Below are 20,299 nucleotides of genomic sequence, written 5' to 3' on the forward strand. Positions count from 1 at the left end.
CTGTGTTTTCTTTTTTTTTGGTTTTCTTTGGTTGTTTCCTTCTCTTTTTTTGAACGTAGTTATTTTTTCATTGTGGGTTGGTAATATGTAGTTTTCATAAAAGTAGTTTTCATTTTTTACATTTTTTGAAATCCTGTTTTTTGGTTTTAATCCTGTTAAATCAGGGAATTGGAGGAAGGAGAGTAACAAGACACAGCTGAAACTAATCTGGATAATGACAGGGGAGGAAGTACAACTAAATGTAAAACACAGGAGACAAATGATTACCAAAATAAAACCGTTAATGAATTTCAATCGGCACTGAAACACTGAGCATGTGTGCTTAACAGGAGGGAAAACACACGGGGAGGAAGTAGAAGGAAACACAGAGGAAAGTAATTAACTCATTAGGTACAAAGTGTAACAAGAATTAAAATACAACCAGGACTGGAGACCCTGGAAAACTAGAGAAATGAGAATAAAAAAAATAAACTATAAATGAAACTAAGAACAAAGCAGTCAGCCAGACAGCATCTAATAGCAAGCGTGAATTTAAACTCCAAGAAACTCCAGTCGATCACAATAGACTATAATGTTGTTGAGACTGGCACAAATGAACACATCAGAATGCAGATGTATATCCTTGATTTGTTTTATATAGTTTAAAATTGAAGGGAACCAGGGAAAACTCACCAAGGATAGTTTCTTTATCATCGTAATGGAACACTTGTAGAGTGTCGATAGCAGTAGAGAGAGAACAATTACTTGTAGCAAAAAAGAGTAAAATGGAAGACAGGAGGCAAAAACGATGATAGTGGAATAGCAATTGACAATTTTTGTTGCTGCTTTGTTTGCAACCTTTAGACTGATTAAACAGTTTGATTACTCCTGCAGTCATTAAATAAGAGAAGAGGCAGCAGCAGCCATGATTTTGAATCCACTTAGCTAGCAAACATGTGGTCAAGCATGCAGAAACAAAATTTATTTCAGAGTGAGCCAGTTTATTGTGACTGAAGTGCTCTGATTGAGCTTATCCTCTGGGTATTAGTAGCATGTCGAGCAGCTACTGAGAGAGAGACAACGGATGAGAAGGCGATATAAGGGCTTGAATGGCAGGAGAATAACAAGTCGAAGCCCAGAGCATGAGAAACATATACACAGACAAAAAGGAAAGGGAAAATCAAAAGAGATGGAGAGAGGGATGGTAGACAAAGAGGAAGGCTAAGCAGAGTGGAGACGAGGTGAGAGTGACAGCAGTGGAAGCCTTTGATCTTAGGCTTCTAATCAATGGGGATTATGGTCTCTGTGCCTGTGTCAGTCCTGATTATTGCACCGGCACTGCGAGACAGGGGGCATCCAGAAAAGCAGCAGACAAATACAGCCCCATCTTCCAAAAAGAGGCATTCTGCAAAGCTCCATATAGGTGAATATGATCAGACACATGAAGTGTTTGACAGGACACAGAAATCCAGCGTGGAGATGGATTCAGCATAGAAAGTTGGTTCTGGTCATATTAAAATTGTCTCTGGAGACTGCACTGCCATGACTAGTCAAACCGCAGTGACTGTAATGTGCCAGCAGGGAGTGCATCTCCACTACGGGGAGTAAACATTGTGAATACATGACATGGGAAATCACATGAAACATAACGTAACAGAAGACTGTAAACTGCAGCATAAGGATAGGCAGAGCCTGGAGAGCTACTTTCAAATCTTTGAATTCTTTCAGCTTCCAGTGACAGCAGATGGATTTCACTGACTGCATCTAGGGAGTTAAGATTTTACTGATGTTTTCCTGAGACACAGTCTGAAATATAATGGATTATGCATCTTGTCCCTAATGCTTTTCTCCTCTTTTGTATTTACACATAGCACTGTAAACTGCAAAACACTGTCAAAGTATAATTCATAGTATCCAAGAATTTTTAGGGAATAGCCTAAAAATATTTAATGCACATTTAGTACATAACATGCTATTTCATTGAGTTAGTGGGTTCCTGCAGAATTACAAATCTGCATTAAATACTGGAAGACTATGTCTTAAACATGCTAAAGGATGAATGTGCTTACACTTGGCAGGTTTGGTTTGAAACCTGCCAAGTGTAATATACTCTGGTGCAGTTGCTCTGTTAGACTGGCTCATTTGAGCAACTGCAGATGCTGCCATCCCAACTTTTGTGCTCATATTGCTTCAAATTTTGGTGCACTTTCCAGGAAATGTGGACAGCACAGATCAAAGTAATCTAAGCCGTTAAAGACATTTAAATGCATCAAGCGAATCATGCATGTGATGTTTTTTTACACCACAGAAACAGTGTTTAGAGGTGTGTATGTAAAGACAAAAGTGGGAGTTTGGAGCTGTGCCCCTTGAAACTGTTATAGCTGTGTCAACAGTACATCCAAATGTGTGATGCTGCATTCTGACATGGTAGCTAGGATGAAGAAAAGCATGAAGAAATGATTCTTGGCAAATGTCCGATTTCCTAGAATGGACCACCCCAAGGGCATGTAAGAGGAAAGCGAAGCGTGAAAGTCTTGACCTCCAGACCTGCATTCAACATCAGAGGAAACTGCTGAAGGATTTTCAAGAATCTGAACATTTTTACAGCAATACAAGAGTGCAGCTTTTAAAAAATGAATGAAGGCAAACCAGGAAGTCAAAGAATACATGTTTTATGCTTTGGAAACACACCAGAATGCTACCAACACTGATTTTTTTCACTGGGCACTTTGATAAATGCAGTGTGCCACAATAAGCCAGAAGGCCCATCTTTGATCAAATTCCACTCCTTAGTGAGGCGCTACTCACTCAGCACACATGACACATGTTCACATGCAGCTTCAGCAGTCCATTTCATTTGCATGTTCTCCTCTTCAAACAGAAGACCACCCACTGCACTGTTTGCCCATCAAGAACCCCTATGTAAAATGATGCCCACCATTCAACCATCAGTCTCAAACAGAGGGTAAACAGCCAAAGGCTGATGTTAATGGAATACTCAGTTTGTTGTTAGTGCTACATGTGGCAATGTCGACCCAGAATGTTTTGAATCTTTAGGCTTTTTGGGATAATGCTTAAGCTTCTAAGCTCCCCTCTTTGGTTTTTAGTTAAGGTTGGATGAGGATCTGTTAGACTTTCTTTGACTTTCAAAAAAGTTTTATTTTCGATTAAGTTTCTGCTTTTGAAAAAATGAAACCTTTACTTTAGGTTTTGCAAAAGCTTCACTTGTTTCTGGCACCTTTTTGAACATGTCTCTTAGCATGTGGATTCTATAACAGGTATATACATACTATATATACATACATACCTCAGATGTTGCAGTTTTATTTTTTGCATAGAAATAACTAACATAAATATTTTAATCCTAATATCTATCATAGATAAATAATAAAACTAACCTAAACTATTAAAGTATGGTAAACATTTAATTCTATAGTTTTTTGTTTTGGGGGTTTTGTTTTGTTTTTTAAAGAGCAGTACTGGCAGGCTAAGTGGAGTCTGGCTCTGGCACTATAGCTGAAATAAAAACTTGGGTGTGGGAGGAGTTCAGTGAGACGATGGATCAAGACCGTCAGATGGCCTTGAAGCAATTCTGGCAAAATGTTAAGAGACTGAGGGGAATGCCAAGCTCTTCTAACACATTGTATAGTCCAGCTGGGGTGCTGCTCACTTCAACTGAGGATACATTTGGTTGGTTGAAGGAATACTTGGAGCATACCTTCAGTCCCACTTTCTTGTGTAGAAAAAGCAGAGTTGGGGAGTGCCGGGTGAAGCTCCTCATCCATCATTGGGAATGAGGACAATGAGGTAGTTAAAGACCTCCTCTGTGACAGGGTCCCTGAATTTCCAAAGACCTTGGATGTTGTCATGCTACACTGGTTGACATGCCTCTGCGATGGCATGTGTTGATTTGGGACAGTGCCTCCAAATTGGCAAACTGAGGTGGTGGTTCCCATCTTTAAGCACACCTGAGGGTGTGCTCCAGTTATAGGAGGATCACACTCCTCAGCCTCCTTTGAAAGATCTACACAGAGGTACTGGAGAGGAGAGCCTATGTGTTAGTCAAACCTTGAAATCAAGAGAAACATTTTTTGCTCTGTCATCTCAAATATATTCATGTATACATTGGAGTTTGCCCAGCCAGTCTACCAAGTGTTTTGTGGACTTACAGAAGGCATTTCATCGCATCCCTCAGAGCATCCTTTGACGGGTGGTTTGGGAGTATGGAATGTCTGTCCCATAGTTTGCCATTTCCAGTCAATTCCTGAACAACTGCCATGAGAGCTTGCACTATATTGCTGGCAATGATTCAGACGTGTTCTTGGTGAGTGTTGGACTCATAAATTATATAGACAGTTTTTCTAGATTTTCCATCTTGGTGGGCATAGGATAATGTCTCTACTTTTTGCAGATAACATGATTCTTTTAGCTTCAGTGTGGTCTCCACCTCACATTGGAGTAGTTCACAGCTGCGTGTGAAGCAGTGGTTACCTTCAAGCCTGAGACCATGATTCTCAGCAGAAAAAAACAAGTGCACACTCTGGGATAGAGACAAAGTGCTCCTCCAAGTGGAGGAGTTTAAGTATATGAGTATCTTGCTCACAGATGACTAGAAAGGAGAGTTGGTCTATTGTTGTGAAAAGAGAACCTAGCATAAAAGCAAATCTGTAAATTTACCTGTTGACCTACAATCCCTACCTTCACCAGTGGTCACAAGTTCTGGGTAATGACCAAAAGAATGAGATCATGAACACAAGCAACAGAAATGTGGTTTTTCTGAAAGGTGGGTGGGCACAGCCATAGAAATTTCTTCCAAGTTTGTTGCTGGTGTTTTCTTTATACAATCTACATGGTGTAGCAATCTCTAAGCTCTTGGCTAGTACATACAACACAGTGAAAAAAAAATTTAACCAATATCCCTACACACACTTTGGTTTGAAGCAAAATAGCAGTGGGAATTCAAAATTTAAAATCATGATTATGTTATGTTTCATATTTCTTTGAATCAATGTCAAATAACCCTGCAGAGAACCCTGCAGGGAAAGTGCTGCATATTTAAAACATAGTACACAAACCGGTGTGGTCTTGTGGTATCTTTTATGTAACTTTAAAAACCGTTATATACAAATATTTATTTACAAACTATAAACATAGAAGATTGCAAGCATAGAGTGCTGCATTGGTAAAAATAGAAACATGTAAATTGCCTGGTGTTTATGTAGCACTTTTCTGCTCTTACTGAACACTGGGGAAGGAGAAATTAAATAAATTAAGATCATTACAGGTTTCATACCAAAGGAATGTCAATTTACCTACTGTTCCTTAACTGGAGCTTTTTTCTTTTGTAACTGTACCCTTACTTGTGAGATTTTATTCTATTTCTGCTTTTGCTGTGTTAAGACCAGGCTGGTAAAACACTTCGAGCAGTCTGTCACTGTGACAGGCTCTCTGCTAATGAAGTGGACCCTTGTGTCTTCTCCTCACCAGGCTATTCCTGGAACTCAAAGCATCACAATCTGATGCCCTGGAAAAGAGATGTAGCTGAGATGACCCATTCAATCTGACCTTACCTTCCTCTATACTGAAGACAACTTTAATTTGACCCTGTGTAAGCTCGATCAATACTGGATGTCTTAACAGTTTGTCCCTACCGCTGAAAAAAACTGACATTTCCTTTATTATATGATTGTGATACCTGACTCTCCTTCGCTTTATGACTATGATTTATAGTCATAATAAATGCCAGACAAACCCTATAAGTGGCAGCTTAATAACAATAATGATTTGCAAGCTTTGCTCTGTTTTTCTTTGTCTGTTTTATTTATATGAATTTATATCATTTCTAAATTGCAAAAGCACAAAAAATCTAAACAAAACACAAAATTTGACTTGATCTCATCAGAAATGTTATTCAAAGAGTTTTCTGCAGTTCTGATGAAGAACGCTTGACAGTTCTTAGTCTTCTGTCTAGACCGTGAAATGACCAAATCAGTACTGCCTCAGGATCTCAAGCCACAGTTATACTCACAAGGACTTAAAAGCTCAGATACAGCTGGGCTGTAGTCCAAGATGTGGCTTAAGGGTAATGAATACAATTTCTTCATTGTACTGGTAGGCAGTAACGGCGCGCAAGGTCCAGTTCTCAATAGGAGTAAGATTTCTGGCAATGCACCATAGAGATCGATGAGATTATTAACGAGGGGTAGGAATGAAGTCAATCCAGCAGCTTCTTTAAGCAATCCTTGGAGATTTATACCAGAAGATATTGAACAATGGCACTGATTTGTCAAGGGACTTGACAATCAAACGATTTATCTACATTTTATGTCTGTAACTCTTCAGATTGACCAGTAATAAAATGGCTTATCAGTCTTTCCTCTTAGTTGGTACCCGACTCAGTAATAAAAGTCAAGTCCAGTTATAGTTTGGTTAATAATTTATATTTGGAAGTCAAAGTCAGTACTGGACCAGGTTAGCCTTTTACAGAGAAAAAATAAAGAGTGGCATCTATAGAAAATGGATGCATCCACTATATGGTGCATGTTTAAACAAAGGAAAAAAGCACAAAAATACTACCAGCGGTAATACTACCACTACAACTATTACTACTAATACTACTACTACTACTACTACTAATAATAATAATAAAAATAATAATACAAACAATCAGTTATGCAAAGTCCTTGGGAATATCTCTTACCTAAATGGTTAAAACCTAAATAATTCTTTCCAATATAGTACTATATAATTTTATAAACTCATAAATCTCAACTTCAGCAGGGGATCTTAATTTTATTTATTTATTTATTTGTTTTTTAGTTGCTGACAGCATTTTTGATTCTATAGGTAGAAACCCCAAATTCCCTCCATAAAAGTGCTTCCTCGAAGATTTTCGCTTGCCTTCTTAACCTTTGATGGTAACTCAGGATGCAAATCTAACCTGTTTTGGATTAGTTTAGGTTCCAGATTAGAGATCAGCAGGTATGAAACCACCACTTTCTGACCAATCGATACTACCAAAATTCCTGGAAGATTTCTCCGACCGCTGTACCTGGATAGCAGGAGTGTATACATTTTTTCATAGCATCAAACATCTTTGTGTTTCCTGGATGAGCATCAGTAAGAGATACAGACTTTTATTTAAGATTTTCCTTATTTTTTCCCGGTTTGCAACAATTTTGTTGTTGTATAAACATCAATGCATAAATCAGGATAGCTATTTGAACTTGTGGGCTTTATATCAGTCACATGTAAACTAAGCCTAGATTTAGTTCTGTCTAATTCTGTCTTTGTATTTCTTTCTTTACTTCCTGTCAGACCATTAAACACCACTGAGACTACAGCTGAGAGACTGAATGGTAAAGCTGTCTTATGCAAATTTAAATATTAATTGAACAGAATACGATTATATACTGTGTACTAATACTATATTATAACTCATCAGATTCTCTCTTGACTCCATGATAGAGTTGTGATATTCAACTGAAAGTATGCAAGTTTGCTAACACAGCTTTGCTTCCTTTCTTCAGTAATACAGTAGCTTTTTTCCAGTCTTACTGACTAAAATGTTTAAAGTGCGCACACATTCATACAGTGTTTTTAACACTAAGCTGTTACTACTACTGTAGAGCTTGTCTTTTATTTGTCGCAGCTATTTTATTATCATTCTGTAGTCTGTGTGTAACCTCTTCATATTTCTTTAATATTATCATTTACTCTTCTGCTGTAAAATCATCCACTCGGTTGCCGGCGAACTAATAAATGTGACTGCCAGTGCCAAGCCTTTTTATGTGAGTGTGTGTATACCAAGATCAGGAAACACTGGGTTAACACTTGGTTAGCTGGTTTACTGTTAGGGTATGTGAATCCAGATAACCGAAAGATAACCTGAGTATGTCGATCTTGTTTTGCAGTGCAGGGCCTAGTTTTCTTTGTGCTGTTAGTATTGAATATATTTCTGTAGATTATATTGTAGTTTATTTATTTCTTCACAGGCAGAATGCAAAACCTTTCAGAACGAAATAGTAAAGCCTAAGGCCTGACATTTTTGGCCATTGTACTGGGTTTTTATTTTATATTTGATGTGTTTCATTGGAGTTCCTGTTTGAAAGTTGTATATCCTTTGTGTTATGTTGATTCTGTCCTTTAGGTTTGTGTTCTTGGTTACCTTTGGGCGTTTTTGGATTGGGTTCCTTATATCCAAAGATGTTCTTTGTTTTTCTTGCCCCTTGACCCGTTGTTTATTGTGTTCAGCTGTGTCTCATTTACCGTCCTGTGTTCATTTCCCCATTACCTTGTGTATAAATAGTCCTGCCATTCCTTTGTTCGTTCATGGTTCATTCATGTGTGTTGGTGGTAGTGTATTTCCAGTGTTTTCTGATCTTGTGTCTATAATGCATCAAAAGACCAAAAGACTTTGTGTTTCTTTAGGACTAATCAGCAATAAATACTTTTTTCATCTGCCTCGAGAGTATCTGCTTGTGGTTTCTCTACTCTTCACACAGCTCATTGTGACAGGTGTAGCAGATTACATAGGCTATTACCACAAAATATTACCAAACTAAACAAGAATGAAGCATAAAATCAAAGTGTCATTGATAAGCCTGCTTTAGCATGAAACATTCTCTATTTTAATGCCTTCACTACATTTAGAAACAGGTTTTTATTAAAGTGTGACAATGCCTGCACAAATACAAGCAGATAGTCATAATAATGAAACATAATACTATTTCGGCGTTAAAGCAACCACTTATTGTGGCTCTCTGCCATTGAGCTATTTATTTAGTAATTGAATCCAATCCCTAGTGAGCGCCAGGAGCACTTCTTCCCTCGCTGTCATGGCATCGAGCAGACAGCTGCAACAGAAGAACGTGTCAATCCTTCTGATCCCTCGTAGCTGCTTTATCGTCTCTGCACAGCTTATGATATTGGATTGTTGCTGCGTTTTGTGTCGCGTTTCAACCCACCTTAAATCACAGGAGAGAGAGCGAGAGAGAAACAGATAGCACAGGTGGGAGGAGTATGACTTTTTTCCCCACCTATTTACTGTATATGAAAGGTACAGCAGAAAGTGTTTGTCATTTCTGTCCCCACAAGAAACAAAAGCCTTTGAAAGGGGAAGATGAAAGGAGAGGAATGGCTTACTAGAAAAGAAGGGAATTGGACAAGCAGACGATGACAGCTCATGAGGTGACAGGCAGGAGGTTTTTGAAGGTTTTTTTTGTCCATTTTTTTTGTTTTAGGTCATGCCTGAGTAAAAAGATAGTGAAAGGGAATTGAGTGAAAAGGGAGGGAAAGAGAGGCAGAGGAGTACAAATGCATGTCGGACTCAGGCAATGACAGGCTGTTTGATGTGTTTTGTGCAAGTCCCACATAGAAGAGTGACAAAATGTAAATGAGTGCTGCTTTCGAAAGAGAATATACACCTAGCATGCATAAAATATCCCTCAAAAAATGGCATGGCAGCTTTTGGCTTTGGTATATTTATGTTTTCTGCCCTTATGTATTTTCTTTTATTTAAGGATTTATTTGATTATTTCTTTTCAAAAATGTGCAGTGGCCAGCCCTGAGATGGAAAATGAATTTGCTAAAAGCCATGTATTGTATCAGGGCAGAATAGAGGAGAACTGGGTATTCGGCTGCAGCAGACAGTGAAAGAGAAAAAGAAGTCTTTTTCATTCTCCCGACTCACAGCTGACTGAACTCAAAAGGACTTAAGCATTTTCCTTCACTCTAAATTTTTTAACTCTCCCCTCACACTCGTCCACCCGTCCATTCTGTCCATTTAGCTCAATCTGTCCCCCGTGCCCTTTTTCTGAATCTCTCTCATGTTCTCTTGTGTCTATGCAGCATTTATTTACTTATTTTTTATCTGGTTTCTCCTCACCGACTCTGTGCTTGTGTTTTTCTTCCACTGTTTATCTGCCTGATTTTTTCTTTTTTTTTGTCATTATGCATGCTCTCTTTTTATCTCTGTTTCAGGATTTATCTTTTGTTGCAGTTTGTCTCATTTTCTGTCAAACTGTTACAATTTGTCTCATTTGTGAGACAAACTGTTTTTCTACCAGCGCTGAACAAGTGAGAGAAGACAAGTCGACGTTTGAATATAAGCGAAATACAAAAGGAGTCTAGATGGGGTACATACACTCATGGCCAATTATCCAATCACGTGGCAGCAACTCATTTGAGGCAAGTAGGCATGGTCAGAATGACCTGCTGGATTGAAATATGAGCAGCAGAACAGGGAAGAAAGCTCATTCCACTAATTTCCAACATAGCATGGTTCAAAGTCACTTAAACCATCGCTAGGGTTTACAGAGAATGAATCCGAAAAAGAAAAATGTTGATGGAAGAGATCAGAGGAGATTGACCAGATTACTTTGAGCTGATAGGAAGGCAACAGGAACTCAAATAACCACTCGTTATTCCCAAGGTATGCAGAAGAGTATCTCCGAATGGACCACATATCGATCCTGAATCAGATAGACCACAGCAGCAGAAGACTACCCTGAGTCCTCTAGGAACTCAAACAATGTTGTCTGGTCTGTTAATTCTCATCTATCGACATTAGTTGAATTTAATCATTCAGGTGTACACTCTAAATTATGACAAAAGTTGGCGATAGTGGAACACGTCAATCCTTACTTCATGTAGCACACGTCACCTATCACAGACTGGCACCTCAAATGCTAAATGTTCGTCTCGCACTTCTATGTCTTTTTTTCTGAGTAAAGTCTTGCTGGGATTTCTGCTTGGCCTATTGTTGTTGTATTGGCCATGTGTTTGGCTGATAGTTATTAATTAGCAGAAACAAATTAGTGGAAGACTGAAAGACACAGATTAAAGACACTTCTTTCAGATGAACAACCACTGTGCAGCAGTTCTTTCTTCACTGCATGTTATCACAGTTCTTCCTGTGAACATTTGTTTACACGTTCCTTGATAAATGGATCACTGTGTGCTGTGTGGAGCACACAGTCATCAGTGGCCTGAGGTTGTATTATTTGCTGTAGAATTGAATCCATTTCTTGGTCCCATCTTTGTTTTGAAACAGCCCTGAAATGGGGGAAAGACTGGTTTCAGGAGCAGCCAGTGAACAGAGCCCAATGGTCCTGAAAGACAAGGCAATTTGGCCAGAGTGATGGGAATAATGAGAAAAGCATCGTGATGTTGCCTGAGTCCAATTTAGAAGGTAGGGAAGCAGGGAGACTGAGAGAGAGAGACACGGGGAGAACGAAGCAGATGCGAGGATGGAGAAGGAATAAAGGAATGCGAGCGATGGGAGAGAGAGAAAATGAGCGATCACCCACGCAAGAAAGCATGGCATTGGTTTTATGTTCATGTTGAGGTGGCTGCACATTAACCTGTGCAAATGGAGGTTGTGGCTTTACTTCCATAGGGTTAGCCAGGAGGGGATAACAGGGGTTCTTCCAGAAAAAGAGAGTAAGAAATAAATGATGGCAGAGGAGAGAAATGTCAGTTTTTCCATCTCTACAGCATGTGGCTTTCAGTCTGAAAATCAGCATCTCCGGACGAATGGAATTACTTCACAGTGCGGAAGAAATGACTTTCGGGGATAAAGAAAATCCTCAGAGAAAGAGAGAAAATGAAATCCCTGTTAGTGAGATAAAAGAAGATGGTGAAAGTGACAACTGGAGATAATAAAAAATGAGAGAAGCAAAAAAGAGGAGATGGACCGGGATAGAGGATAAAGGTGATTTTTCTGAATGAAGTGAATAAAATCATGAGGGGGAGAAAAGTCGGGGGAAAAAAAAGTTGTTGCCTTCATCCTCTCCTCACCAACTCCATGTTGTAATGTAGCGGTGTGTTACTGAGAGCACCGGCAACATTTCAGCAGATGGATGTGTTGTGCCCCCTGATAGCAGTTCAGGCCTGAGTCTAGCATCCAGTCTGCTGCACCTTAAAGCAGAGGCAGGACTTGATCACAGTGTCTCTCTACGCTGATGTGTCTCAGTGTCTTATAAGCTAGGGAGGCCCCAGAGATCACCAGGGCTGGATTACAGAAGGCGATTGCTTCATAAACACTTTCACTGTCCTCCTCTGGACAGCTGTAAAGGGATAGCGACAGTCAACTGCTCCCAGGGCTGATTTATCTGTTCTCGTGAAGCCCCGGAGGCTTCTACAGACGAAGGAGACCACATGCACAGATTGAGACATACAGGGCAGACAGCAAACACTTATTCAGGAGGCAACAGTCTAAAAAGCCCCGTGGCCATGGAACGAGAGCGGCAGACACACACACACATGCAGAGTTAATGAAGCTTTCCAGTATGCATCCCTTCCATAATCCAACAGGGATGTTAATCTCCTGTGGGTCCCTAACTGCTAAAACACACAGATACACACACCTACGCACACATTTTTTTTTTCTGAGAGACTCTATGATCGTGAGGGGAGTGTGGGAAGTGAGGCATTCAGTGGCTGCTTCCCGTTTCATGGTGCAGCTGGCTGGATGAGAGAGGCTTGTTCAGCTGCGTGCTCCTTCTCTTCAACTTTCTTTTTCATATCTCTTGAACCCTCTTCTATCAGTTCTCATGTTTTGTTTTATTTCATTATTACATCCCTGTAATCATTTTACTTTCACTCCTGTCTGTAATTAGATCGTGTTATTTTCGTAGCATGCTATTTCTTTCTGTGCACACTCTCCCTTTTCCCTTGTGTTCTTATCATTTCTAATACTTCATCTTCTTCAAATCTTTCACTTTTCCCCCTAAAATAATAACTGGTATGTAGATAAATTATGAAAAAAGTGGGTTCATCCAGAACCTTGCAAGGCGCTCAAGTGTAAATGCAGGTGGTGCAACATGTTTTAAGAGAAAACCCACGGGAGCGAGAACGGCACGAGTCGTTGTAAATTTTGCTATCCGCTCAGTAAAGAGCTGCAAGCACAACACTCGCACAATTCATGGCTCGGTTCACTCATCCGCGGTGAGGGAATCATAATGGATGAGGCAGGGAGTAGCGCTTATAGCAGCTGTTAATACTGTTGCGGTAATAACAACCTGTTGTGTTTTTTGTTGCTTCCCACATAGAAAGACAGGTTTTCACACCTCCAGTGTAAACTAAGAATAAGCTGTACAGCACTGCAGGGCTCTGTGTGAGTCTGTTGACATCAAAGTTCAATGTTAAGCACAATATGTTTTAAAAAAAAAATATCTGCAGTTTTAATGGGCAAACAACATCTTCTAAAACCAGCAATAATAATCCTTGGGAAAAGTACAGCCGAGGGTTTGCAGCTACCTACTGCAACTACCCAAACATAGCAACAGCTTATTCTTAAGCTACTGTACTGGCTTGGGTGATGTGTTGTTTCATTATCATTTGTACAAAACTGTTTATTTGAAATCCATGTGTAATAAATGGATGTGAATCTGTGAGTGGAAGTAGTCATCAGAAAAATATGTTTTCTATTCCTGTTAACAAAAGTAATATTTGCTATGAAAAACTACACTGTCTTTACACAGTTTTTACATGTCAGGGCATAATAAAGAACTTCAGATGAACAATAAGACGCGACATATAACAATATATCATTATTATTAACAGAAACTAAAAAGAAGTCAAGAGTTAGCATGTAAAAAAAAACAAAAACTAGGCACTTCCCAGCTTCTCTGAGAACCAAGGAAAAAGGTTTTGTTCAGTTAAACTTTTTTTTGTGATTTCCTTCCTGTTTGGAGTCAGAATAGAGGCCACCCAAACACATGAGATATCATTGGAGAGGTCAGGATGCTCACTATTGAGCACATCAGGACTTAGTAGGGTAGCTCAAATAAGTAAAAAGATATAGAACAAATACGAATGTCTATTACAGACGACATCCAAGTGACTTCTTCAGTCTCAGCTGACTGCAGGTTTTCCCAAACTTTCAAACTGCATATTTGCATAATGACTGAAACTAGCACCATTAGCGAACAATGAGCTGTGTTTGCCAGTGATGCTAGTTTCGGTCCCTTAGATACGAGGTTTTCTCCTGGCAATCCTTCCAAACAAGTCACACTTCAGTTCAGTCTTTTTCTATTTATGCTGTCATAACATTAGATTTTCAGTGTATTGCTTTTACTTTCGCAGAAAGTGTACTCATGTTTTTTTCACACGCTGCTTCTGCATTTTGGCACAGTTCTTAATAAGTAAAAAATAACATGCTATTTACATTATTTTAAAATGTTGTCCTTTTTTTTATCATGTCCTGATGTGTAAAACCTTACAAGTAAAAGAGGGTGCATTTATTTATTTTTTTAATGAATGTATATATGTATGTATGTATTTATCATAAAAATTCACATCTTCAGTAGGAAACAATAGGCTTTGGTTTTATAGCAACTCATATCTCATTGAAAAAAAAATTGGTAATAACTGGTTTGTTATTTAACCAGTGTGAAATACAGTCTGAAATCCAGGTGAACGGATAAAAAGCAAAAAAAAAAAAAAAATGCCTCATAGATGAAAGAAAGTCACAGCTTTCTTAGTCAGATAAAAACTTTTCTGACACATTACACTGTGTGAGAGTCACGACCCAGTCACATCAGGATCTAGTTCAAAAAAACAAAACAAAGGGTCTTCTTTCTTCTACCGTCAGTGGCTATGCTATTACACAAACATGCTTGTTAACTTGGTCTGCAAGCTCCTCTAAAGAATGAATAATATAACGGCACCTGAATATATTATGCGTTCAGTGTACAGACTGGGTCAACAGGTTCAATTAATGCTTGAATAAGGGCTAAAATTAGCAAGAGGTGTGATCTAAGCAGAGCTATTGGAATAAATGCCAGTGAACATCATGTGGTGCAGCAGTTTTTCTTTTTAAAAAATACAAAGTACTGAGAGAGGTCAAAGGAAAACAGCAAGGAGAGACACAGAAAAGCAAAATAAAGCTCACTTATACATCTCAAGATGATTCAGTTTCCATTGTCTGCTCAGTTGCATGTGGCAAAACCAGAAAAAATGAGAAATATCCTCATACTGAAACATAATGTACGTTCAGATTTGAAAGGATCACCTTTAAAACCTGGGGAATAAACAAAAGAGGTTAAGTAAGCTTTTAAGTAAGAATGTGATCAGAAGCATGAGCATTACCTAATCAAGGCACCAAGCAGCATTGACGCCCTTACACTGTGATTGAGTGACTTGCTGTCTTTAAACACAAATTGCAGTAGCCCCAACGGAAAACATTGCAGTAAACCTCCTTTATTGTAGTCAAAGCTTATGAGTGATGAGTTACAAAAATAGGTTTATTTAATTAACCATGCCTCAGTGGTTCGTAATGAAAACAGTTCTGTATATTGTAAATATTGTAGAAACTTGTATGACAAATTGAGTTCTATAGCACAGATTGTAAACATTTGAGCTATCAGAGAGAGAGAGAGATCCTTTGTTAGCTCACTTGAGAGTATGTGGATATTCTCTGATTTTACTTTGGCTTCTCCGAGTCTATTGGAGCAGCTGGTGATCTTCCCAGGACATCTTATTAGATCCAAAATGCTATTTTTAGTGAAAAGGGTAGAAATTGGCTTCAGAAGATGAAGACTTCTACTGACAAGGCCAAGTTTTGTATCACTTCGTGGAAATCTGGCTTGAGGTGCTAAATTGATTATCACATCACTCAAGCGAACATTAAGCCTAAAATATTTTCTGCACTGCCTATTCAGCCAGGGTAGCAACTTGGATATGCTGGAGCCTGTTAAAGATTAGATTGGATAAGAGGCTAAGAACAGGCATTCACATTTCAATATATCTATCCATCCATCCATCCATCCATTAGGTATTGGGGTGGGGTAGGGTCGGGGGTGGGGGGGTATGTATCGTTAGCATTGCAATTTTTTGCATGGCAATTTTGTATTGATACAGGATCATCAACTATAAGGGCTCATCACATCTAGTAGAAAGCAATCTTTCTGCAACTAGTTGCACTCTGACTTGGACTGACTGCGGTCACTCTCAAAGAGATTTTTGAAGGTTGGAAAATGATCGCTGCCTAATTTATAAATGCTGAATGACTCTTTATCAATGAGTGTAACTCCAGGGGATTTGACTCAATTGACTGTAACTATTTACCAGTGTTAACTGCTGTATTATCAAAAACAGCTTGTCCCTGATTCAAACATAGGCTGATAACAAACAGTGTCAAACTTGTAGAAACTTGTAGAAACATTTATGGCAGGTTTTAGTGGCAGTGATGGTTGCTTTACACAACTCAAAAAAAGAAAAACAACTGAAGTGTAACACTAACAAATGTCATTTTAAGGATATAATTAGCAGTTGGAAAAAAAAATGTACTCGTACAGTGACCCTCTGTGATTCAGCATCAACCTCAACATGCTGGTGAGTTTTGAGGTGTATAAAAATTTTGCTGAAACCTCCGTTTGCAATTGAATCTAGCTCACCATTAACAGACAGGTCTAGAACAAAAGAGAAATGCTGCTCTTTAACCACTAGGGGAGAAATATGAAAATACTCACGAGAAAGACTACTGACCTCTGCTGGGGTGGTGAAATAGTTTAAGGATTACAGCTCCACTGAAGTCAAAGCAAAGTGGAACAGTCTGATTCCCAGTTGAGTTGAGCAAAAACCTGTGGAGAAGAAGAGCTAGAGGTATAGAGACAAAATGTTAGACTCTGGAATCTGAAAATAAAGACCTGTGCAATAAAAATTAAAAAAAAAAAAAAAAAAGTAAAAAAAAAAGTAGTATATGTTGTTACAGTACTCAGCATATCACAAAATGTTAAAAAGGGTAGATTCCCACAGCTACCATCCATCCGTTTTCATTTTAACACTTCATCACAGGGCTAACACAGAGAGACAGACAACCACACACTCTCACATCTGTACTGTTGGCCAATTTAGAATCAGCATTTAAATTAACAATCCTGTCTTTGGTCTGTGGGAGGAAACCAAAGCAAATGGGGAAGTCTCATGCTGGCTCATGGACAACATACAGATTGCAACTGTAAGGCCCCAACACCTTCTTGCTGTGAGGTGAAAGTGTTATGCACTGCTCCAACTGTACCACCCACTGGCAGCCATTTATCATGCAAATACAAATAGATGCTATACATAGCACATGTTACAGTTTCAATCAAATGCTAAAACATCACAAGCAGGAGCTGTGCGGTGGAATGCAATCAAAAGACTGACGTATTTAATGTCAAAAAATGCAAGAAATATTTCAGTATTGCGTTGCTTGAGTAAAATACTTAATATGTTTTTTGAAGGTGGGATATTTTGTCTTGTACTTCTGGTAACAGCTGGTCTGGAGACTGTGAGATACACTTAACTCTGTATAATAATTTAATGATTCCGCTTTACAGTATTCATTAATTCTTTGTAAACATCATCTACATATTGACATGTGTCATAGTTTGATTATTATGTCTTAAAACCAAGATACAGTTTTGCAATTTACCAGCTCCAGCTTCAATATCTACTAAATATGATTAAAGGACTGTTTCTAAATAATGGGATAAGTATCTCAGTGTAATTACACTATGCATTTTTAGATTCAATTCTCTTTTTATATTGACTCGGTTGCTCATAAACCCCATTGTGGATGAAAGGGAGAGATATTGTCAAGGATTCAAACATTCACCTCAGAGAGAAGTTTAATCTAACAGAGATGAAAAAAGTTAGAAAGACAAGATCAAAGCAACTTTTTTTTAACATCAAACTCATAAGCTTGCTGGCTTTTGTGATTCATTTTATAGCGCTAGATATTTTGTAGCGGCCTCCTTTGTGTAGGCTGATTTTACCTTTTCCTTTGTGACATTGCATAAAGTGCCCTGATGGTTTTTATTATAATTGGAACAGGCAGTTTCATTTCAGCCTCGCAGGGGGTGAACTCACCCAATTTCACTGAAGAAAATCACCAGGTAATACATGATGTGACAGCATTGTTTCAGAGCGTCCTCAAAGCCATAAAATTTATATTCTCCTAGATAAACGAAATAGTTAGCGGTAAGGAAATGGCTTTGATCATACATGCACATGCGCTCATATTTTCCTGTGAAGCTGAAGAAATATTTTTTTTAATGTCTACATTAGACTTCTATTATACAGAAGAATTAAAAACACTTTATTGACATAAAGTGTGTTTTTATGAAAATATACACATTTGTCAACCATTTTTTTGGAGTACTTGTGCATACGGGGGATTTCTGTGAGTGCATTGTGGATTTGAAAGCATGTGTATCATTGCTGGGTGGCTTTGTGTTTGCTTCTCTAAGTGCATATGTTCTCTCTCCTGGAAAAAAAGTGAGTAAATTAAGCCTGTTTTACTGCCTAAAGCATGTCGATTCTCTTCAGTGTGAATGAGTGGGTCTGTATTTAATTGAGCTTCCGTGAAAAACCTCGTCTGTGCGGTAATGCTCGTGGGCATCAGCTTGCACCATGACCCTGGAACAGAAGTATACTCTTGTGACTTTGAACCTCTTTCAAAGTTTTATTACTGCCAGCGTAAAAATATATATATGGGTTTGCTATTTGCCTTGAAGGATGAAACTCTGAATGCACACCCTATACCTCTACCTTGTTTGTTTATAGTAAGAGAAATGAAAAGTTTTGTGATACTTCTTTGTCATTGTCCTTCTGTGTCATTGAACAGTCTGATATGTTGACACGTATTTTTACGGGCACAGTACAGATTCATCACTGTATGCTGGCCACTTTAGTAGGGACAAGCCTTCATCTGTTTTTTACACAAATGTCTAATAAATCAATCGCATGGCACCAGCTCAGTGGATTTAGGCCTGTAGACATAAACTGAGCATCGGAAGAATTCACTTAAAAAGTCACTTAATTTACCTTTACGAAGAAAGGTAAATTAAGTGACTTTGAACATGACATCGTTGTTGGTGGAATATATCAGAAACTGCTGATCCACTGGTATTTCCCCTATAAAAGCCAGTTAGCAGCAGTCCTCTGGAAGAATATGCCTTCTTGATGTTAGAGGTCAGAGGAAAATGACCAGATTGATTTGAGCTGATAGGAAGCTCTGAAACCTGGGACTGACAAGGTATAAAGTGGTTGTGAGTGTATATTATTTGATTAGTTATCAGAAAAGCCAAAATATTATATTGAATACAACTGCAAAATGATCCAAAAATTATATGTGTCCAAATTTAAAAACAAAACAAAACCCAAAAGCAAATAAAAAAAAAACAAGAAAGCAAATGCAGAGAGGAAGAGGTCAAGCAGTACAGGTCAAGTACTGCAGGACTGCTTGACACATGTCATAAAGACTGTGTTAGAGAGAAAGGGAAAGACATACAACACTTGAGTGGAGGAGCTAAATCTAGAGGAGAGTAACCTTTGCAAATAAGACAAAAAACAATGAGAAGAGAACAAGTCACGCTGTTTATATTATAACATCGTGGTAACGGTTGATCACGAGAGCTGCTTCCTGTCTTCCCTTTCTTAGGAACTGAATGAAATTCCTACATATGTAATGCCATTTGTCATCTTTTAAACATGCGTCCGCCGTCCACTGAAGCTCGTCAATGGCATCCATCTTTGCCTAATGGTTGTGAACAAGACAGTTCCAGTGGCTTTGTTCATCTCACTTTGTCATCATCTTCATGCTCATCGTTTCTGTGCTGAATTCACCAGTTAAATGGCTCCAGTCTTGTCGAGCAGTAGCTCCATGCTTGAAGGGAGGTTTTAAAGTACAAAAAAGTTCTATCTCTTCACCATAAAGTGAAGAGCGCTGGTTGGAAGTCAATTTCTGCAAGGCCAAAGTCATTTTTAAAAGTGCTGGAAGCACAGTGTGGAGCGAGGCGTGCTGGAAATGGTAACATATGACCAACCATTCTCCTCCTATGGGAGCGTTTTGATAAACTGTGTGCGCAGTGTAGATCTTCACCACACATATAGAAAATCCCTCGCACATCTACTCAGGGTTTTTTGTCTTTGTCACAAAATGAAGGATGTGCTCAGGTAGATGTGTGACTGTGTGACTAATCTTCAGTATAGAAGCAAATAGTCTGAGACACTGAGTATGCATTAATTCCAGAAAAAAAATCATTTTCTCTGAATGAGACAACTTTAAAGGATGCTTGGCTCAAACGCACTGGGGGTCTCTCTGTTTTTCATTTATGTGCAAATACACTCATGTTTCAACATTTCCACCCTAAATGATCAAAAAAAAGAAGAAAAAAAGGCCTGAGCCAGTTAGGTGCGATAAGAACATTTCTATCTGTCTATCACAAAAGGAGCCAGCTGAGAGCAATAGCCTGCTTCACCAACATGAGATTGTATTGTTGTGATAAAAGGTTTTTTGAATGCAGACAACACAGACTTGTTTTTAACTCCT

At 38.6% G+C, this 20,299-nt stretch overlaps 1 protein-coding gene and 1 long non-coding RNA gene across 5 annotated transcripts in view; both read left to right on the plus strand.

Annotated features, from left to right (window-relative positions):
• The window catches only part of tnr (tenascin R (restrictin, janusin)), a 217,558-nt gene that overhangs the window by 114,578 nt on the left and 82,681 nt on the right, over positions 1-20,299 (plus strand). The gene's annotated exons all lie outside the window — the stretch shown is intronic.
• LOC146497779 (uncharacterized) lies at positions 15,788-17,505 on the plus strand. The gene is made up of 2 exons (XR_014870918.1): positions 15,788-16,268; positions 16,679-17,505. It is a non-coding gene; the product is annotated as an uncharacterized LOC146497779 (long non-coding RNA).

Source organism: Neolamprologus multifasciatus, chromosome 18, assembly GCF_963576455.1.
Source record: "Neolamprologus multifasciatus chromosome 18, fNeoMul1.2, whole genome shotgun sequence".
NCBI classification, from domain to species: domain Eukaryota; kingdom Metazoa; phylum Chordata; class Actinopteri; order Cichliformes; family Cichlidae; genus Neolamprologus; species Neolamprologus multifasciatus.